Raw genomic sequence first — 23,900 nt, forward strand, 5'->3', positions numbered from 1 at the left:
TTATTTTTTCTATTGGAGAAACTGAGACTGAGTATTCAAAACCCCACAGCTGCCAAGTGAGGGTACAAGGTTTCAAACCCTGTCAGTCTGACCACACCCTGGAGATCCAGTAGTGAGCCAACCCACTCCTCCTGCAGTCTCTGGTCTACTGGTCAAGGTGGACTTCAAACACTCAAATGGTACAGAGAGCCCCCCCTCTTATCCAAGGGGGGTACATTCCAAGACTCCCAGTAGACACCTGAAACCATAGATAGTACTGAGCCCTATAGGTACTATGTTTTTTCCTATACATACTGACCTATGATAAGATTTAATATATAAATTAGGCACAGTAAGAGATTAATAACAATAACTCACAATAATGCAGAACAATTATAGTGTAATAGAAGTTATGTGAATGTGGTCTCTCTCTAAATATCTTATTGTGCTGTATTCACCTGTCTTCTTGTGATGACATGAGATGATAAAATGCCTGCGTGATGAGAGGAAGTGACGTGAGTGACGTAGGCACTGTGTCATAGTGTTAGGCTACTATTTGTCTTCCAACAGAACCTCAGAAGGAGGGTCATCTGCTTCAGGTGATCCTGGGTCATGGAGCCATGACGATGTCGATGGTCACGTGTCAGGAGCAGAGGATGTCAGTGGTTGGGGATGGGGATAGGGGGCAGGAGGATGGATTGGGACAGCGTGAGATTTCATCATGCTACTCAGAGTGGTGTGCAATTTAAAACTTATGAATTGCTTAGTTATGGAATTTTCCATTTAATATTTTCAGACCGAGGTTGGCCACTGGTAATTGAAACTGAGGAAAGCGAAACCAAGGGTAAGGGTGGACCACTAGACACATATAGGTGCTCTGAAAGAAAAGTAGAGAATGCTTTTACAGAATACAAAGTGGGGTCCAAAATTAGCCTATTTGGGAAGAATGGAGAGTAAATGATCCTTGGGCTGAGAGGTAATGGTTAGTAGGAATTAGCCAGGCAAAGAGATGGGGAGTGCTCCAAGCAGCATAGGGAACATAGGGAAAGACCCCAAGGTGAAAAAGAGCTGATTCCACTAACAAAACTAAAAGAAAAAGAGTATATCTGAAATGTAGTAACTGAGAGAATGGAGGGAGATAGTCTTGGACATGTAGGCAGGCCTTGCAGACCATGTGAAGAATTTTGTATTCATCCTGGGTGCGGTGAAAATTGAAGAGTTTTGAGTAAAAAGAAGAATGATCCTATTTGCAGTTGAAAGTCCTCTGTCTGCTGCTTGGAAAATGGACTGGAGGATGGGAAGAGAGAAGTTTGGAGAACATTGCAGGAGTCCCAAGTAGCTGATGATGATGCTTGAGCTAGTGGTGGCAGTGAAGCTGGAAGAAAGACAATGTGCTTGGGGTGTAGGTAGAATTAGATTTACAAGACCTGGTGGTGGATTGGTTGAAGAGGGAGGAGTTCCAGAAACCTCATCAGAGGCTTTCCTTAGCTCAATGTTCAACTCCTTTCTACTTCTCCTGTGTCTGATGGGGACCAGCCCTTTTCAGAGTTAATACCAGGGCAAATATTTCCTGAAAGGGAGAAGAAAGGGAGATCACGGACTTAACAGTATTGGTTAGTGGTATTAGGTTGTAAGTGTAACTAAATTTCCTCAGTGTTTCTGGGTGTGAGAGATGGACAAAGAGGCGGGAGAAAGCTGCCTGCCCCTAAGGAACAGCTGGGGGATCGTCTCTCCAATTTCCCCTACAAATGTGTCAAGTTGTAGATCCTGGGAAGTTGTTACCCTGCTGGAGAACATTTACAGTTAGGACAGAACTCACAGTTCAAATGACAAATAGAATCTGACCAAGTATGTTGATGTAATATTTTCTCATTCATTTTTATGGGAAAATAAAAAGAATTATCTTTGAAAACAAAATAGTATATATTATACATATACTATTTTATATAAATATAAAAATATATATATATAAAGTAAATCACAAAATCGATATATATTAATAAATACTATCTATTACTAGGCACTTATTTGTTAAAATACTAATAGTTTATAACATTAAAATAATTAAAAGTCAAGCCTACAACAACAAAATAAGTAATTAAGCCCAATATTAATGGTTATAGATTAGAGAAATCATGTTCCAAAACATACTTTTTGCTCACATTCTGGCTGTGGATATTTCAGTTTAGGTAATCAGTTCTGAGACTGATTCTACAGACTGCTATTAAAGTGACTCTCTACAAGATTTATTCTTCTTTTCCTCAGTATCTTTATACATATGCAATAAACCACTTCCCAATGGCCACATGGGGAGTCTCTATGTCAGTGTATGGAACTGTGTGTCTGAGTATGGAATTGACTAGCCAGAATTCATACAAAGAAGAGAAGCCAAAAGAGTGAGGGTGTTTTAACTCCTTCAACGTCAATAACAGATGAGAGAATGTGGGATGTTGAGCCTAGAAAAGAGAGACTAAGGATGACTATTTTAACTACTTTAATATATATTAGAAAGCCTGTAATATGAAAGAAGAATTTAATCTACTCTTTGTGGCCACAGCGGTAAAACAGGGTTCAATGGATAAAGCACAAAGGAAAGGGAAGCAAATTTATGCTCAATGTAAAGAAGGCCTTTCCCAGTAGAACTGTTCAAAAGTCACACAGGCTATGGCGGCTCACTGTTACAAGTGGTACCTGCAGAGACTAAATGACTATTTTTTTGCATTAATGTTTTGTGAAGTTTGGTCAGTTTGTTTGGCTAAATTGGTTATTTGGCTAGATCAGAAAGTTTGGTTAAAGATTCTAAAGTCTCCTTCTATTTCTAAGATTCTTCATGTAACTGATTATGTCTTCAGCCTCCATTTTCACCATTCTAACAGTCACAAATTCCTATTTGGTGATTTAGGTAGTTCACTGGCATTACATTGGGGATTACGAGGGAGGAATTTGAAGCTAGCTAAGTAATTAGTGCATTCCACTTCTCTGGCCACAGTGATTGGGTCAGGGGTGAGCGTGTGACTTAATCCAGTCTGATTTCTTGGGAATTCTGGGACAAATATGCTTTATTCCTATCAGCTATGGATAGGAAGCATGTAGTCTCTGCAATAACTGGTCGTCATCTTAGGACCACAAGGGGAGGTCTTGCCTAGAATGAAGTTAACAAAGAAACCAAGCAAAGAACTGAAGAGAGAAGAACCTGAAGCTGGTCAGGTTGTGGACACCAGCAGATCAAGCCATGCCTGAAGCTGCTTCTCCCAGTGGACTTTTCAATTATATGAGCCAATGAAGTTTCTTTTTGGTTTAAGCAGTTTGAGTGTGTTTTCTACACATGCAAACAAATGATTCCTAACTCTGATTCTTATCCAAATATGTGTAAAGTCATCCATTCTCAGAAAGTGAAAAAGAGACCAGCTGTATTTTGCATCCAGGGATCCACTGAACAACCAAGAGATCTCTGTGGGTTTTTGTTGTTGTTGTTGTACCAGGTCTTAGTTGCGGCAGGTGGGCTCCTTAGTTGTGGCATGTGAACTCTTAGGTGCGGCATGCATGTGGGATCTAGTTCCCTAACCAGGGATCGAACCCGGGCCCCCTGCATTGGGAGCGCGGACTCTTATCCACTGTGCCACCAGGGAAGTCCCGAGATCTCTTAATACTAATGTCTGAATCACATAAACTCAATTTTTGTCAAAATCTGGCTTCAAAATCTGTATCTCTTTCAGAACAAACCATGTTAAACAACACTGCAACTAAAAATTTACTAAAGATTTAAAACAGATCTAAAGCAGTTTTACAGAAAACTTTTTTTTTTAATTTATTTTTTATTTTTCGTTGCATTGGGTCTTCGTTGCTGTGCACCGGCTTTCTCTAGTTGCGGCGAATGGGGGCTACTCTTCGTTGCGGTGCACGGGCTTCTCATTGTGGTGGCTTCTCTTGTTGTGGACCACGGGCTCTAGGCACACGGGCTCAGTAGTTGTGGCACATGGGCTTAGTTGCTCCGTGGCATGTGGGATCTTCCCAGACCAGGGCTCGAACCCATGTCCGCTGCATTGCCAGGCGGATTCTTAAGCGCTGCGCCACCAGGGAAGCCCCCGAAAATTTTTTAACCTATTTGCCTAAACTTAATCCTTCTTCCTCCTTGCAGGGCTACTGTCAATGAAAAAAAGTAGTTACAATCAATTTAGACATCCTACAGGGTTAATGACCTTGTGAATTGATGATAATAAATGCTTAACTAATTTCTTGATTTGCTTAAAGTTTTGATAACTTCTCAACACTTAGAACTGTAAGGACCTTAAACTGTTTTGCATGCTGTTTTCCAACCTTTCATATTTTGATTCTATAGAATTTGGTTTTTGATCCACATCCACAAGTCATCCTCATTGGGGTTCAGATTTTATCATCATTTACTCCTGTGCCTATATGTAAATTGAAAAATGAAAATTGAAACCACAGACATGCACCAAAGCCAGATATTAGCATCAATCAACCTTGCTTCCCAGCTGCTGGTTTGTGGCCCATTAATGTGTTGAGTTACTGATTTTTTCCTTCAATCCTCAGGGCAGCTGTACAGGGCCCAGGTAGACCAAGACCCCATATCAGAAGCCTCTGGCCAGGAGCAACGTTGTCTGTTCACCCAAAATGCAATAGAAATATTTTCATTTCCAATGTGTGGCATCACAATAAAAAGTCCATGATGCACTACCCTAAATAACACTGCTTAAAGGTTCTACCTTGTTCCTCTTCTATTGAACTTGATAGATTCCAACTCTGGAAACCTATAAAAAATATTGTTTTGCCAGCATATTGGTAAAGGAAGGCAAGCTTTCCCTTTAGTTTGAATTCAAAGAATTCCAAAAAACTCCAAAATTTATTTTCCTTCTCAGTGTTGAGATAAAGAAGTGTTTTTCACTTGTCTCTTTCCCTTGAAAATTATTTTTATGTTCTTTTACTCAGTGTTCCTCTTAGATTTAGCAAGTGCTGGTTTAAAAATAAAATTGCAGATTTTCAGGGTGGAGCATATTATACATCACTCATGGACAAGACTCCTACAGCCAAACACAGAGATGTGAGAAATGATGCAGAGATCACACAACACTATCCTTGGAAAATTTGTAAGGGACACTCCGGAAAGATAGATATTTGTTCCAATGATAATGCCAATGAACTACCAAGGGCCTGCCTGTGTATTACTCTCATTAACGATGGTTATTTAACATTTCAGGTTTTAAATTGCAGAAAGCAAATTCTTACACAGGTGTTCTCATATTGCAACTTAATGTTGACACAAAAAACACCATTTCATGGCAAGCACTAATCCTACATAGGGTCTGTGCTCAGTTCCCATGAAGGGTTCTATTGAGCCAGGAAAAAGTAATTGAATATCGATAGTGCATGAAATCTAGCTATTTGTTGGCTAAAGTTTACATTTTATAACTGGCAGAAGATCAATTGCTTCAAGATGCTTGCTTTCATAGGATAAAATTTCTTATTTTATTAACAATAACCAGTCAGATACAAGCTCAAAACTCTGTTATATTTCCGAAGGCAGGGACAGGAAGCTTTTCAGAGCATTTCTTTTCCTAACCTAGAATCTTCCTTTGAATCCCACACTAAGTGCTGCCTTATTCTTTGTGGGGTCAGTGCTGCCTCTATCTCAGAATACAGGTAGGTCAGCGAAAACACTGTCATCTATTTTTGAACATCATGGGATCTTTGAAGTGAAAACTCTTATAAATAGTTGAAAGCATATTCTTAGAAGTCTGTTTGGAAACTATATCGTTTTGTTCAGAAGAAGATACCTGCTGAGGAAAGAGATTACAAGGCTGTGGATAGCCACGAAGTCAAAAGGTTTATAGCAGCTGGCACACTGCTCATGCTTCACTGTGCTAGGTTCACACCTTCCAAAATGGGTAATAGGAACAGAGTAGTTTAAAAAACATGCTGAAATTTTGAGCAGTCAGAAGTGTTTAATTCAGAAAAAAACCCAAAAACCTGTTATTTGCAGAATTCAAATTAATGACTGATGTAGTAAGGAGTTTTCACCCAGGAAATAAACAAATATTTGCTGATTTTTAAATTATGTATAAGGCTGGCCCTACAGTAGGCATTCCATAAAAGCCTGAGGCCTTTGTTGGCAATCCCAACCAAAGAGCTCTTGATTCAGTGAGCCAAAGGAATGGAAAAAGATCCACGGTATACAGGTGGGTAATAATGGACTGGGTGTGGAACTAGTAGTTTCTGAGAATCTGGGATCCCACTGATTTGCTCACATAATTTCGTATGCCTCACTTACTCCCAGCTATTTCTGATCTATGCAGCAGACTTGGATTCTTCATATGGTTTAGATTATAGAGAAAATAAGTGATATCAATTCATTTCAATATAGGATTGCTTTTTTTCTTCTTTCTAGGGAGAGTCAAGCTTCTTGGGAGTATGGCATAGATGTATACAATTTTTCACAAAGGAGCCCACCATTTTGTAAGTGTTCAATAAATATTAAAAACAAAAATAACCTAATGACCTAATACTTGAGGAGTTAAAAGTTCTCATACATTGAAACGTCAGCTGTGTAATAGTTTAATATCATAGCAAGGACCCAAACTAATAGTCAGAAGACCTATGTTCTCATCCCAGCTGTGCTACTGAAAGCTCTGTGAATACGGACAAATCACAAACTTTCCGATAGTCAATTTCCTGACTTAACGAATCCCTAATTTCTCAGACTTATTGTAATAATCCAACAATGTTCTTTTAAAATTGGAAGACCCTATAAGGTATGATATCCATCCTTTTGAACATTTGCATAAGATGTGATGGTATTCTCATATCTTAGGTAACGTGACTTAATAGCTATAATTTAATATTCTTTATAATAATAAAATGTTTATTGAATATAGCACTCATTTTAACTCTTAATCCAACTCAGAAAATATTAATTTGAGTCATCACCATGGGTAAAGAATTCACAAGTCAGATATTTCCCTATCCTCAAGGCAGTCATAATCTAACAAAGGTGATAGACCCAGATACACCCACTCATTTATTCAGCAAATATTTATTGAATTCCTAGTAGATGACAGGCACCGTGCTACAAATATGAAAAAGTCTGTACCATGACTTCAAGGAGCTTGTGTTCCAATAAGAAAGGGAAAACTTTTTTTAAAACCTGCAAATTATTCCCATACAATACATAAATGCTTTAATGGAAGTATGCACAACACAGTTTAAGAGTAGGGGTAGGAAGGAAACAATGGGGAAGATAAGAAAGTACTAAAATATGATGACTAGTACAACTGATGAAAAGCTCAGGATAAAATTTATGTTAAATTACCTATGTGATGTTTTACTTGCTTTCTCTGGTAGTTTCTAGATGTGTAAAATGGGGGAAAAATTCATATTATCTTCCTCATAGGACTTCTGTGTGAATTAAATGAGGTAATGCAGATAATGCTTTAGTATTGCACTTAGTTAATGATAAATGCTTAATAAATGTTTAATTATTGTTATCACATACATCTCCCATCTTTATTGTTTCTGAGTGCCTAATACAGTATTGTATACATAATAGGTTCTCTCTAAATTCTTTTTTTTTTTTTCTGGTCACACCACGCGTTACGCAGGATCTTAGTTCCCCGACCAAGGAAACCCACACCCCCTGCAGTGGGAGCACAGAGTCTTAACCACTGGATTGCCAGGGAAGTCCCTCTCTCTAAATTCTTAGTTGCAGTCCTACAGAGTCATTATTATGAACGTTAATCTAAAGGATTACCATCATAAATATCTATTCCAACAATATAACATTGAAGAGGTAATTTTTGTTTACTAAATTAATACCATCCATTTACCTTCTTAGTCCTTTGACTTTTTCTTCTATAAGCAGAATGAAGAAAATAAATCAGAAACAAAATATACACATCCATGATAAATCGATTGAGGGTTCTAATTAATGGAATCTGACTTAAGCCAGATCAATTTATTAGTTATGATAATCACTATACATTTATATTTTAAAAGTGCACAGGGACTTCCCTGGTGGTGCAGCGATTAAGAATCCGCCTGCCAATGTAGGGGACACAGTTTGAGCTCTGGTCCAGGAAGATCCCACATGTTGCGGAGCAACTAAGCCCATGCGCCACAACTATTGAGCCTGTGCTCTAGAGCCGGCGAGCCACAACTACTGAAGCCCGCGCGCCTAGAGCCCGTGCTCCACAACAAAGAGAAGCCACTGCAATGAAAAGCCCGCACACTGCAATGAAGAGTAGGCCGCACTGGCCGCAACTAGAGAAAGCCCACGCGCAGCAACGAAGACCCAGTGCAGCCAAAAATAAATAAACAAATATTTAAAATAAATAAATAAAAATGCACAAGTACTTAAGTCAGAAAGAGAAAAACAAATACCATATGCTAACACATATATATGGAATCTAAGAAAAAAAAAAAGGTCATGAAGAACCTAGGGGTAAGACGGGAATAAAGACACAGACCTACTAGAGAATGGACTTGAGGATATGGGGAGGGGGAAGGGTAAGCTGTGACAAAGCGAGAGAGTGGCATGGACATATATACACTACCAAATGTAAAATAGATAGCTAGTGGGAAGCAGCCGCATAGCACAGGGAGATCAGCTCGGTGGTTTGTGACCACCTAGAGGGGTGGGATAGGGAGGATGGGAGGGAGGGAGACGCAAGAGGGAAGAGATATGGGAACATATGTATAATTGATTCAGCTTGTTATAAAGCAGAAACTAACACACCATTGTAAAGCAATTATACTACAATAAAGATGTTAAAAAAAAAATCAAGAAGCCTGAAAAAACAAAAAAACTGCACAAGTACTTTTTGGAACGTTCTATCATACTTAACTTAATGAAAAACGATTTCAATTTTGTAGTCTCTTTGGAAATAATTGAAGGGCTCTGTACACATGCACACACAAAAATGAGGATTTGAGGAACTCATTCAGCTAAAGTGAGGGGCTGGATTCAAGAGGAAGAAATGAGGTATAAATTTTTCTATTAAAAATTAAAATCCAGGGCTTCCCTGGTGGCACAGTGGTTGGGAGTCTGCCTGCTAGTGCGGGGGACACGGGTTCGAGCCCTGGTCTGGGAGGATCCCACATGCCGCGGAGCAACTAGGCCCACAGCTAGTGAACCTGCGCGTCTGGAGCCTGTGCTCCGCAACAAGAGAGGCCGCGATAGTGAGAGGCCCTCGCACCGCGATGAAGAGTGGCCCCCGCTTGCCACAACTAGAGAAAGCCCTCGCACAGAAACGAAGACCCAACACAGCAAAAATAAATTAATTAATTAATAAACTCCTACCCCCAACATCTTCTTTAAAAAAAATAAAATAAAATCCAGCTCTTCACTACTGGGAAAATATAACTAAATATATTTCTTTTTTTTCCTGCATTATTAGCCAAAGCCAGATAAGAAATCCCTTGATTTTAGAGCTTTGAGAGGCATTTGATTTTCTAAAAGGACATTCTGAACTCTTTATGCTGATACAAATTTAAAGATGTAAATGACTCAGTTACTCATGAAAATCTAAAAGCATTAATCTAAATTTTAAAAAGGTCCAAAGCATTGGCCAGTTTATATTCTTATGGCAAATAAAAAGTAGCATTCAACTGGCTTTGTTTTTCTGTATGCATCTATTCTTTTTTTCTGCCAGTTTTTTTGAGATATAATTGACATATAACATTGTACTGGTTTTAGGTGTACAACACTATGACTTGACACATGTATATATTGTGAAATGATCACCACAATAAGTTAATATTCATCACCTCACAAAGTTACAAAGTTATTTCTCTTGTGATGAGAACTTTTAAGATCCACTTTTGTGGCAACTTTCAAATATGTGATACAGTACTGTTAGCTATAGTCACCATACTGTATGTACATTATATCCCCAGAACTTAATCAACCGGCTTTATTTATTTTTTTAAACATCTTTATTGGAGTATAATTGCTTTACAGTGGTGTGTTAGTTTCTGCTTTATAACAAAGTCAATCAGCTATACATATACATATATCCCTATATCCCCTCCCTCTTGTGTCTCCCTCTCACCCTCCCTATCCCACCCCTCTAGGTGGTCACAAAGCACCAAGCTAATCTCCCTGTGCTATGCAGCTGCTTCCCACTAGCTATCTATTTTACATTTGGTAGTGTATATATGTCCATGCCACTCTCTCACTTTGTCCCAGCTTACCCTTCCCCCTCCCCGTGTCCTCAAGTCCATTCTCTACGTCTTCGTCTTTATTCCTGTCCTGCCCCTAGGTTCTTCAGAACAATTTTCCTTTTTTTAGATTCCATATATATGTGTTAGCATATGGTATTTGTTTTTCTTTTTCTGACTTACTTCACTCTGTATGACAGACTCTAGGTCCATCCATCTCACTACAAATAACTCAATTTCGTTTCTTTTTATGGCTGAGTAATATTCCATTGTATATATGTCCGGTTTATTTTTTGCTTCTGCTCTCTCTTTTTCTCTTCTTTCCCTTCCTCTCTCCTTTCTCTTCCCATCCATCCTTCCCTCTTTCCTCCTCTTTCATTCTTTCTATTCTTCCTCCCTTCCTTCTTTCCTTTCTCTTTATCTCTACCTTTCACTTTTTTTTCTTTATATGGCCAGGGATCAGGATCTTTCTTAAGTGCTGGCAAAGAAGCAGTGAATAAGATAGACATGATTCCTTCCTCAGAGCTTACAATCTTCTATGGAAAACTGTTAATTAAACAAGTGTTTTTATTACAACATTAGCAGTGCTATATAATCAGGCAAATACAGTGTAGGACAAGAGCACATTTCTGTGGAATGTTTAGTTCATGAACAAGAAATAGTTCATTACCCAGGGTTTTCGAAGTTGGTTTACATTTTACTATGTAGGTATTTATGTATAAGTATATAAATACAAAAATACAATGTAAGAAAACTGCCTCACAGTATCCCAGGGTGATTAGGCTAATCCTCTTCACCAGACATTTATAAAATAAAAGAACAAACGAAAGAAAGATTAAAGAAAAGAACATCCTTTTGTATCTATGTGGGGATGACCTAAAACTTTCTGAGTAATGTCTAATCTTTCTAAAGAAATGTCACTGCACACATTTGGATGCCTTTGGACCTAGTCTGGATTTTCAAGTCTCAAAGTATCAGTTATGACCTAATAAGACCTATGCCATCTGGTTTTTTCTTGTTGGGAGAAGCTTTTTTTCATTTACTATAGAAGGACATATTTTAATTGTATTTCTTCCCACACAAGTTTATATGCAGGTTGACAAGCTTTCTCAAACATCAACACTTCTGATTCATCATAAGGTTTTTTTCCTGCAGTATAATCACAGATGACTGTTTTCCAAATGCTTTTTATAAGTTTTGATCCTGACCAATTAGCAAATAAACCCCTACATGGACTGATTAGTTCTGAACAAACCTCTTGCCATAAAACATCAACACTTCTTACAGGGTAACACATCAACAATTACGGTTCAGTTCTAATTTACTGCACCTACTTGCCTTCTTGGAGGATGGCAGCAGGCCAGGCAGGAATATCCAGGCTGGTTTGAAAGCTCGTTCTGGTTGCCTAGCAAACCTCCTGTCGTAGGAGCCTGGCAGCCCGGCCTCTACAGAGCCCGAGCACCCAGCACACACCCTCCTCCTCCCAGGATGAGGTCCAAACACAAATGCTATTTTAATAACAGAATACTTTCTTCTCTTCCGTAATCAACCCATGTACATATTTAATACAGAGCATTATAAAATTAAAAATGGGGGAGAAGTAGTTGAATATTTCTAGATCAGTATAATTTCCTGACCAATTTCTGTAGAATATCAGCACAACACAAATAAGTAGGATGCTTTTTTTCAAGATAGATGGCACAGCTAAATTTTCCAAAAACTTAAATGATATCCATAGAGTATATATGTAAAACTAAGGCAACTACTAGATACCAATAGCAGCAACAGCCTTTGCAAACTCTCTGTCATCTATGGAACATTAAACATCCATCATTTTCCAAAGTTCTGTCATGATTGTAACTCCTCGGTCGTTTTTAGGAAAAAACAAGCTCTAGAATAACACCCTGGGTCAGCATGGCCACCAGTACGTATCATAAAGCAGATACAAGTCTCTACATTCATAGAGACATAATATAGTACTATCTTGCAGCTATACTACTAGAATGTATAAAATGTAAAAGTTATTTTTTTTTGACAATTCTACTTTTCCAGCACAGAGGGCTAATGTTTTCAAACATAAACGACACTCTTTCTCTTTCCCTGTCTCTCCCTCTATCTTTCTCACTCCCTCTACCTCTGTCTCTCTCGTGCAATTTCAAGAAAGCTCTGGGAAGCAACATGGTAATGGAGAAATACTTATCTGAGAGTCAGGGCACTTGAATCTAGGTTCTGCTCAGACACTACCCAGTTGCATAGCTTTGAACAATTCATTTTACTTTTCTGCGCCTCAATTTCCTCATCTGTAAGAGTACAGGATTGGCCAGGGTAATTTTAGGGTCTCTTCTGATTGCAACATTTTATGTCTTGTCTGTAAAGTTAAAGAGAATCCAAGAGCCACTATGAGTTAGAAAAATAAGAGTAAATATCTGAATAATGTCAAATTTTGGTTTTTTTTTGAATGCAGAAAATATCTGTGGCAGGAATCACATCTCCTCTGCTCCACACCTGCTAGGCTCCAGGCTAGGCTGTGCATGTTGGACAAGCTAGCGAGTTAGGACTAAGAGGAGGTTTTGGTTTTTGCTGAAGGGGAAAGAAGACGACTCCAGGAAGAGAATGAAATAGATGGTGACTCCAGAAGTATGCCTCTAAGAAAGAGGTGTCAATCTACGGACAGGGATGGTCTAGGCAGGGGCTAACAGAGGGTGAGTCCCTGCTGCTTCTGCGTCCACTTGCTGAGGTGGGGAGGGGAGCGCATTCTCACTCTTTATGGACAGAAGCCCTGGGGAAGCAGACCGCCCCCGCGCTGCTGGGCTTTGGCAGACTTAGGAGAGCTGGAGGACAGCACCCTGGCTCCTCTAGTGAAAGGCACGTTTGACTATCATAGTAATAATCTCCTTTATTACATTTTATAACTTATAGCATCTTACAGTCTTTGTTGCATTACACCTTTGAATAATGTGACTCTTGTAACTGACTGTATTTTTCTCTGTGCTTTGACTGCTAGAAAGTTCATAGACCAAACTGCAGCCTGGCTCTCAGGTTTACTGTGCACTGTGTGATTTTGTACAGGTCTGCACTGCACATCTCCAGGGGGTGCTGTGTTCCCTTTTGAGTAGGTGTGGGCGCCATTTAATCAAGGCAGAAGAAGTAGTCCTTTAGTCACCCTTATTATTCTTTCCGCCTATCTCCAATGGATCATCCAGACCTTTCCACTGCATGAAACAAACGTTCCTTAACCACATCCTATTCTCCTCAACACACTGCAGCTGCCACAATTCACATCCTCACCATATTCCACAGTTGCAACAGCTTCCTAGCAGCTCCAGACATGTATAAAACAGCAGAAGGTTTTCTCCTCTCCTGGAGGGCTCAAGAATTATGGAAAGAATTTTCACGGTTGCTCCCTATCACACACTGACAGGACAAAACCTAAGATCTCTATCAGGGTTTACAAGGTCTTCCTAATCTGGCCCTGCCCACCTCTCCAGTTACCTCCTATAATCCCCAGCTCTGTTCTCCATTCACAGATGTGCTTGTAGTTCCTCAGACATACACCATGCCATGCCTCCTTGCTGGTTCAAATATTGTTCCATCTGCTCCAAGTGCATTTCTCCTCGAGAAAAGCTCCTACCCTCTCCCCTATGACACTGCACATTCTGGAGGCAGGGTCTGTGTCCGACTGATCTTTGTTTTCCTGGTACCTAGCAAGACGGGGGTAAGGGATTAAGAGATACAAGCTACTATGTATAAAATAAATAAACTACAAGGATATATAGCACAACACAGGAAATACAGCCAATATTTTATAATAACTACAAATGGAATATAACCTTTAAAAATTGTGAAACTATTTTGACCCCCTGAAACTTATATGATATTTTACATCAACTATACCTCAATAAACAAAATCTCAGAAGTTTTTAGACCTTTTAAAAATGTCTTAATAAATAAATAAATAAACAAATAAATAAAATGTCTTGGGGTTCTGAGGCATCAAAGTTGGGAAACTGTCACACTGAGCTTTCAGGGTACCAACTCCATATCTATAATTGTAACCCAAACTCAGCAGGCAGAGAGTTATAATCCCATATTGCACCCCTAAGTTCATGGAGAACTCTTACTTATCCTTAAGACAGTTCCCACCTCCTTTTCCTCTGAATATACTGGAGACAGAATTAAACTGATGTTTAATGTTATTAACATGTTTATTAAGTGATGTTAATAATAATTAAATACAGCTGCATTCAGGAGCTCTATTAGGGTTAGACTTTAATGAGCCTGAAGGTAATAAATGTTGCTCAGGGAAAGTTACGGAGCTCAAGATATTTAGGCTTTTGTCCTCACAGAACAGCCTTAAAGGATAAGGAAGAATGACATAGATCATAAGCCCTAACACCTGGGGTCTATATTAAAGGTGGAGCTCCTGATATTTAGGTGATGACAATGAACTATGACTAGCAAAAAAATGCAATAAATGGAGTGGGCTTTGGGGATGGAAAAAAATCAGTGCATTATTTCCAAGTAGGCTGGGCTTTTAAGGCCAATAGCCGTGTGATTCGAGGTTGGCATATTACTGGCTGGTGAGTCTAGGTGGCAAATCATATCTGATGCGTCACATGCTAGTAAGTCCAGGTAATGAAACTGTATTTCCTTGGGTTCTCTTGCTATGTCAGCAATATTTTCCATCCTGATGCTTCCCTAACCACACATTTGTTTAGTTACCATGGCACTGAAATGACCACATTCTTGAAACTTTGGTGTCCTCCACAAAATTAATTAGACTGTAAACAGAAATTCTAGCAAAGTGGTACATCTCATCATGCAATGAAATTACCAGTGCAGCTGGGAGCATATGCCATGGAAGGAAAAGGAGAATCACTCTTACTCTAAGAAAAAATCGGTTATTGGATTACTACAGCTACAAAGACTGTGTATTAGGTTTTATGTGCCTAGGACGGCAATTTGCAGAATAGTTTTCAAAATTCCAGTAATATGTTGGCTACTCAACTTCCATGCACAATATTGGGGCTTTTGCAACTGACAGACTGACAGAAACAAGACTGGAGAGAAGCTGCTTGATTGCCTCAAGAGTGGCCTAAAGGAAAACCGCCCTTTAAAACAGTGGAGATGCCAGCAGGACAGACTGTCACTTTCTAAGAACTGAGCTTTATTCACCTGGCCAGAGAAGACATAATCTGAAAGAAAATTTCTCTATATCTTTTTGGAGATTCTTCAGCCCTTCACACAGAAATGGTGTGTCATACATCTTGGGACCAGCGCAGATGACCCTGTCAAGTGGCTAAGAAGGCGGGCGTGAATGCCCAGGGGCAGGAGAGGAAATGCCAGCAGGCACAACCCATCCAACACTGAGCAAAATCCTGGCCTTTTTTGCTCTGAATCCCCTTTTGGCTTTTATGTTGCCAGTGCATTAGGTGCATGTTTGGGGAAATATTTCTACCCTCTTAAGATCCATGTTATTATTACTAATGAATTAACTCAGAATGCTCATGGCTTTGTTCCATCCCAAAAGATAACACCTAAAAGGCAATGCCAAATTAAAAATTTCTATCATTTGCAATCACGCCACAAGACTCTCTTCTGCTAATTCTAGATCCCCATGCTCTGAAAATTAAAAATGGGCAAAGATTTCCTGCAGACCTGTACAGTCCTGGAGTAAGGGTATACCCATGACAGAAGAGATTGTTTTCGATATATATCCACTGGGGAATGCTACACACCCACACAAAGCTGCCAGGTACTGCCTTTCACATTTACAAGCTGTGATTTACTGACAGATATGTAAAATCTGACGTATTTAGTCAGCTCCTGTCAACCACATGTGTACTGAAACACAAATTACATAGAAGTGCAAATTATTCCATCTGAGATCAGCATTAATTGAAACTTAGAGTAACAATCCCCTTAAAACTTTCTTGAAAAACTTGTTGCCACATGAACTCCAGTGGTTTTTGTTTTGTGGTTTGTTTTGTGTTTGTGTGTGTGTGTGTGTTTAGTGTAGCCTATTGAGCTAACTGTCCTTTGCTCATGCAAGGAATTTTTCATAAGGAGAGGTTCAGGAAGCTAAGGAAAGGAGCTACGTTATAGAACACACAGGTTACACTGATGTTAAGAGCCAGTATCCTCTCCAGTGGGTCTGCAGTCTGCAGGCATGTCCTCAGCTACACTCAACAGCCAGCCTCTGTATTTTAGGAGGAATGGCACAGGTCAGTTAACCATCTTGTTTGTATTTAGAGCTAGGAAGCAAACTTAAAGTTCAATATTTGGGGTTTTACATTATATACTACGTGTGAAATTTAGCTAAAACGCCAATTTTCCCAAGTTGCCACCATGCTGTGTGTATGGCTGAGACATTTTCCCCCCAGATATGTGCAAGGAACCTGGATACTGCAGTTCCTTTATTATATATCCATGACATGTATTGTTTTATTTACAAGATTTACTTTGTATTTTAGCACATATGTATAATTAAAAATATATGCATAGATAGGGCCAGCTAGTCCAAATATGGCGAAATTATACTATATAGATGATACTTCCAGTAAAAAGATCTTATTTCTTCTTGACAGCCTGAGCCTATTAGCTGTCTGAAATCCCTAGGTATAAAGTGATTCTTATAGGACACTTTTCCTTGGAGTTTAAAATGTAAGACAATGGGCTTCCCTGGTGGCGCAGTGGTTGAGAGTCCGCCTGCCGATGCAGGGGATGCGGGTTCGTGCCCCGGTCCGGGAAGATCCCACGTGCCGCGGAGCGGCTAGGCCCGTGAGCCGTGGCCGCTGAGCCTGCGCGTCCGGAGCCTGTGCTCCGCAACGGGAGAGGCCACAACAGTGAGAGGCCCGCGTACCGAAAAAAAAAAAAAAAAAAGTAAGACAACACTATGTCTCTCTATCCTATTACAAAAGCGGCCTTATATTCACAACTAACAGAAATCAGAAAATGCCAGAAGTTAATGTACTGGAAAAGGCTGTTAACCCTCTTTGGTTTTATAAACAAATATGGTATGTGTCTCTTTGTGTGAACATGTAGGTCCCAAATGAATATGTAGGTAGAAAATATATAGGTCCTATGAATATGTAGGTAGAAAAGAGTTAAGAGCAACACCTATTTGACCATCCCATCAGGCTAGAAAGTAGACAGTTGGAGTTTCCTCAGGGAATTCTTTAGAAGGATAAAGTAAGGAGCACCACCAATATGGCATATTTTTCCTTGCAGAACGGATCATCCACCTGCGGATCTTGGAGCAGAAAACCAATCTATTTTTTTCTCTAAAACTGAAGGAGTTCTTGAGGGAAGGAAACAGCCCTGTACATTATGCAGAGGTATGTCCACTTCAGATAATATCTGATTAGGACTGGTAACAAAAAGAATTTAACAATAACAAATTTTCCGTGTGGTTAACTGGAATTACTAAGTGGCTAAAAAATTAAACTGAAGTACAAAAACATGTTTTCCATGTGAGTTTCCCTTTGACCTTCACTCCTTCCTCATTTATTTAACCATTCTATGAGCATATGCTAGACACTAAGGATGCAAGGATGAATAGGATACAGTCCCTACCCTCCGGGTGCTCCCAGGGTAGTGAAGGAAACAGCCATATGAACAGGTAATTATGAAACAATGTGTTAAGTGACAATGATATGCAGAGTATTATAAAAATATAGAGGTAATTCATTCAGGGCCAAGACACCTCACCTTCTGAGGAGATGACAGAAGTTTGCCAGGTGAAGGAGGAAGAGAATTACATATTGAGGGAGAAGCAAGAGTTAAGACAGGGCTTCCCTGGTGGCACAGTGGTTGAGAGTCCGCCTGCCGATGCAGGGGACACGGGTGCGTGCCCCGGTCCGGGAAGATCCCACATGCCGCGGAGCGGCTGGGCCTGTGAGCCATGGCCGCTGAGCCTGTGCGTCCGGAGCCTGTGCTCCGCAATGGGAGAGGCCACAACAGTGAGAGGCCCACATACCGCAAAAAAAAAAAAAAAAAGAGTTAAGACAGATGACCAAAAGAAAAAAAAAAAGTATAAATATAAATGTATGTATACATGCATATATGCATATATGTGAAGAGTAACTATAAGCAATTGGTGTTACTGAAGTTTAAAGCTCAAATAGTTTAAAAAAATGATAAGACTAAAGAGAGCATCATCAGTAAAGGATCCATTTTTCCAAAATTAAAGAGCACTTGCTTTAGTCTGAAAGCCATGAGGAAACACTGAAGGATTTTAATTAGGAAAGTAGCATGGGCCAATATATGTTTCGCCAACATCACAACAGCTGGCAGTTACGTAGAGGATAGATCTGAAGGTAAGATCTGGGCTAGAGACAGAGACATGAACAGCATTATCATAATAGGGGCAGTAGAACCTCCGAGAAGGAAATAATCTCCTAGGGATAGTGTGCAGAGCAAGAGGCCGTGGGCTGACCATGGAACCCTACAGCATACCCACATTTAAAGGCTAGGTAAAGAACTTAGGTGGATTTTATTGACAATCTTCCTTGGCCGGAGGAGATTATTCTTGATTTGGCCGGTGTGCCCACCTACTGCCTGGTTATTCCATGATTAGATTGGTGTCCAAAAAAGAAATGGTTTCATATGTGTATTTTGAAAATATTAATTTGATTTAAGATTTATTTCATCCTCAGCAAAATTGTTCCAGTATGCAATTTTAATAAAGTTGGAGTATGAAATATATATTTCTTATTAGATCACACCAAAACTACAAAGAGTTTTCTTGATGGTTAAATTACCTTACAGTGTAGAGAGAGAAAGCATAGGAAATGATTGCCTTTCCTCTGTTCCATGGTGGGTTATTTTATTCTTAGAGCCCATGCATGGTCCACAAGAGAACAAGTACCTGGTAGTGTGCCCACTGTAGGTGCCAAGAACTGTTGTATCTACTCTAATATGTGTGAAGCTGGATCACTTAAATAAAAGTTGTTCTTCATGATATGGGTGATCTCACCCACTCCAATGACTTCAACCACCAGCTGCACACAGATGCATTCCAAATCCTTGCCTTTCTTCTGAGCTCTGGAGCCTTATGAACAGTTGCCAACGAGGCACTGTGGATGGCCTCCAGGGACCTCCCACTTCAAATGCACAAAAGTAAACTTGTTTTCTTTCTCATACACGTGTTCCTTCTCCTATAGTCACTATCTCCAAGAATGACACTAAAATTTGCTCAGTTACCCAGGTCAGCTTAGATTCTTCTTTCTCCTACACCACCTCTTGCAACCCTTCAACCACCTAACCCTACAGAATCTAATTATTTTGATCAATGGTCTTCATCTCCTCTTTTCTACTCCTCATCCTCTGTCCTCTCCCAGCCTTTAAGTCCCTCACCCAACCAATCCTAACTCCAGGGTTTGATCATATTATTCCTTAAATGTGTAAAATGTTTTTAGTGGATTCCCATAGCCTTTTGAAAATTCTGACTTCTTAGAGGCCACAAGCCCCCCCATGATGTGGCCTAACTCCCCAGCTTTATGTTTCGTCTGTGGCTCTCCACCCTCAGCCTGCCCCACACGTTCACATTCAATTATACCGTTGAATGTGAATTCAATTATATTTTTTATATGCAATTCGATGGACTTGGGAATCTAAAATAGTCATTGCATTACCTCTGACACACTTGAACAAGAATTAAATAATTTCTAATTTACTCAATAATCACCTAACGTAACGATACACGTCATGTCTTTTGGCAAAAACAAAAACTAGATATATTGAGTTAAAAAGGCAAATGAAAATCTTATCCCGATGTTTGGATTAAGTCTTTTTTAAAAATAAGGAGGAATTCCCTGGCGGTCCAGTGGTTAGGACTCCACGCTTTCACTGCTGAGGGCCCAGGTTCAATCTGTGGTCGGGGAACTAAGATCCCGCAAGCGCACGGTGCAGCCAAAAAAAAAAAAAAAAAATTTAGGAAAATGCAATCTATAAAATTTCCTTTTAAAAATTACTCTCTTGTTTCACACAGTCTAATTAGAGTCTGTTTCATTATAATTTTATCTGAACTCTATATGCTGTAGTGCAAACCCTGTGAGTCATAGGATAACTATTCCCAGTTTGTAGCCAATTCTCCAGAGAAGCGAAGTTAAAAAGAAACAACTGCCTTTTAAGGAAATCAAACCTGTTTCTAGAGATAAACCTCTGTCCGTTTCTATTGGAACATATTCTCAACAACCAAAAAAGAGAATACTATAAAATACAGGTCTATTGGATGAGCCATGTGGAAAATACGTCTGTAGGTTTATTTAATGTTTCTCCTATGTCAAAATCTATTATACATAAACACATTACATAAACATGTGCACCTGGGCACATGTGAAATGGTAAAAATAAAAGGACATTTCTTTCTCTGCAAACATTACAACATCTGGTCGCAGTTTGGAATTATATTTTGGCTACTCTGTTAAAGAAATTTGTTTTTAAAAGTAAAAAAAGAAGAGAACTTGGAGTTTCTAGGAACCTTATAAAACATGAAATTTGTATTGCAAAGCATTTGTATAGAAAGCTGAATGGGAAAGATTGTAAAAAGTAGGGCCACGCAGCAGGCACTGTTCAATTAACCCCTCTCTGCCTAACTCTACAATTTGATGGGAAAACTATCACTTCAGTTTTTACTTCTCTCTAACTCTGCTCATTCTCTGATTTTGAAAAGTGAAAGAATATAAAATTTTAGTATTGGGAGGCTTGATATTTAGCTATTTTTCCAAATATTTTGCAACTGTTTTATTCTCCTTACATTATACCAAAATATGCCTGCCACTAGTCTTTTTGTCAGTGTCTTGGACTGAACTAGAAAAATGACTCCTGGCATAATCAAATTCTTCTTTTAAAGTAAAGCACAAGGGATTGATGTTTATCCAGTAACACAAATCCATTTTTATAGATTGAAATATTTTTAGTGTTGCTACCTGGAAGTCATATATAATAAGAAATACACATATACATGTATGTACATATATCTACATAGTATAAAACCAGGTTTTGTTTTTGACTAAATTCTTTCCTACTTCTCTTATCCAAACAACAAAGCTATAGCTGAAGAATTCAAAAATTAAAAACTTGATTCCCGGATATTGTCACAACACCCTAATGCCATTATTCAGTCAGAGAATTGCAATCGTTGAATTCTATGAATCTGAGGGGGGAGGGACTTGTTTTTAACCAAGTTACTTTTAATCAACTGACAGGGTTTAATATGAAGAATAGGTAAAACACTTGTACTAATCAATATGAAGAACACAAATAACCTAAAAGTATTCTAAAGGTATGAATAGGCAATTCACAGAAGAAAAAACACATACAGCCAATAAACAAATGAAGAGATATTCAAATTACCTGGTGGTCAGAGAAATACAAATCAAGACCACAAAGAGATAACATTTTATACTTAGAAGAATGGCAAAAATTTAAAAGTCAGATCAAGTGTTGGAGAAGATGTAGAGGCACAGGGTACCTTAGGCATTGCTGGTGGAATTGTAAAATCATGCATCAATTTGAAAAAGAGTTTTTTCTCCTAAACCTGATCATTTACAAATCTATGACCCAGCAATTCCACTCCTGGGTTTATAGCTAAAAGAAACCCTTGCCCTCTTGCAGCAGGAGACATGTTCCAGTAGCATTGCTCAAAACAGCAAAAACCTGGAGCAGCCCACATGCCCCTTGACAAGCAAATGATAAGTAAACTGTGAGATGTTCACATGGTGGAATACTATACATCCAACAAAACAAATGAACAAGTTGCAGCCATATGGATATATCCTAGTGATAATATCTTAAGTGAGAAAAACAGTCTCCAAAGACTAAATACAGCAGGATGCCCTTTTTATAAAGTTAAAAACAACTAAAATTAAAATATCTACTTCTTAAGAATGCATACATATCCAATAAAACTATATAAAAAGAAAGGCAAGGGGGCTTCCCTGGTGGCGCAGTGGTTGAGAGTCCGCCTGCCGATGCAGGGGACATGGGTTCGTGCCCTGGTCTGGGAAGATCCCACATGCCGCGGAGCGGCTGGGCCCGTGAGCCATGGCCGCTGAGCCTGGGCATCCAGAGCCTGTGCTCCGCAACGGGAGAGGCCACAACAGTGAGAGGCCCGCATACCGCAAAAAAAAAAAAAAAAAGAAAGAAAGGCAAGTAATGATGAATACAGAATTCAGAATGATGCTTACATCGAGTCAGAAGAGGCAGAATGATATGGTGGGAGATGGGGGTCCATAATGTTAGATGTAGGTTATTTTTTTAGTTTTTGGTTAGGAAGTTGAGGTCACATGTGCTTATAATATTATTAAAAATAGCTTAAAAATGTGCTGTGAACTAAGGATTATAATTATTCCAATTCTGTGCTCCTGTTGTCCAAAGTAAAAAAAAAAATTTTAAGTAAATAAAAATTCACAGTCTGGCTCAAACACTTTGGAAGGCATTATTTTTTAGAACAAATAATGACCTTATTTGTTTGTTTTTCTGTTCTTTTGAAGGACATTTTTACATCTAATATTTTTCATTATGTAAAGAATACTTCCAAATATCAAAGTAAAACATATAAAATATCAACATATTTAGCACTAAGTCCAATGGATTTAATCTTCCCTAACAACTCTGATTTTGCTATAAGAGTAACTATTGATACTTTGTCTTTCTCTCTCTTTCTCCTTCCAATATCCTAAAAAACACTTTCCCAGACCATCTTTTCCCTCAAGTAGATGCCATCTTCAGTCTTTCTGTTTTCTCACCAGTCACATCCTATTTGCTATCTTTCTTTCACTGCCAAACTTTAAATATAATTGTCTATACTTGTATCTCCACTTGCCCTCCTCTAATTCCCATTCACTTCCCAGCCACTACTATGTGGCTTTCAGCCCTACCGTTCTATTAAGAAACGATCACCCAAATCCTCCTTTGTGTCAATGTATGCTCTTATCATCCTTTTCCTTGAACCATGAAATATTTGTCACTGATAACCCGTTCCTTAAAATACTCTCCTTTCTTAACTTATCAGAAATGCTTTTGCTCTTTCTATCTCTCTTGTGACCTCTTTTAACTTCTTTCATTGGCTCCTTTTTCTCTGTCCATACTTTATAAATTGGTCTTCCCCAAGATTCTGTCCTCTGGTCTCTTTGCTTCTTGCTTCACGTATCTCAGCTATTTCCTCAGATAATCTCTAGTACTGGTAACTCTCCTGAGCCCAGACCCATGCTCTTAACTCTTCATTACATAGCTCCTTCTGGATGTCCAAATTCAGTTTATTTAGAATTAAATTTATTTTCTTTTCCCCGTAATTGCTCCTCATCCTCCTGTGAAATCTTTCAATAAATGCTATATCCATCCCTTTGTCTTCCAAGATAAAACCTCCAAACTACAGTCCATTCTTCCCCTGTTCTTGCCATCCACATCTACATCTTTTTAATTTGTTTGTATTTCTTTCTTTTTCAGCCCCAGTGCCCTTAGCCTTATCTAGAGTCTCATTATTTGTCGTTGGGAGTATTATAACCACCTCCTAATTGTTCTCCATCCTCCAAGCTCCACACTTCAGTCCATCTCCATATTACTATCAGTCATCTTTCTAAGCATGCACCAGATTGTGCCAGTCCCCTGTTCGAAAATGTTTAATGAGAATTTGAGAGAAAGAGTTTCTAACAAATAAGATGATGCATTTGAAAGGAAGAAAACAGTGGCTTTTAATCCCTGGTTTTTCTCAATTTCTCAGTTAATAAACTCAAGAGAGTCTA

The 23,900-nt window shown here is 39.0% G+C and overlaps 1 protein-coding gene and 1 long non-coding RNA gene across 4 annotated transcripts in view; one reads left to right on the top strand and one right to left on the bottom strand.

Moving 5' to 3' along the window:
• SYNPO2 (synaptopodin 2) overlaps nucleotides 1–23,900 on the bottom strand; it is a 172,367-nt gene that overhangs the window by 126,113 nt on the left and 22,354 nt on the right. The window lies entirely within an intron of this gene.
• LOC132597334 (uncharacterized) overlaps nucleotides 1–23,900 on the top strand; it is a 78,308-nt gene that overhangs the window by 33,330 nt on the left and 21,078 nt on the right. The window contains exons 2-3 of the long non-coding RNA XR_009563946.1: nucleotides 6,386–6,453; nucleotides 17,383–17,489. This is a non-coding gene — a long non-coding RNA (uncharacterized lncRNA). The remainder of the gene's footprint in view (nucleotides 1–6,385; nucleotides 6,454–17,382; nucleotides 17,490–23,900) is intronic.

This window comes from Globicephala melas, chromosome 5 (assembly GCF_963455315.2).
Source record: "Globicephala melas chromosome 5, mGloMel1.2, whole genome shotgun sequence".
NCBI classification, from domain to species: Eukaryota; Metazoa; Chordata; class Mammalia; order Artiodactyla; family Delphinidae; genus Globicephala; species Globicephala melas.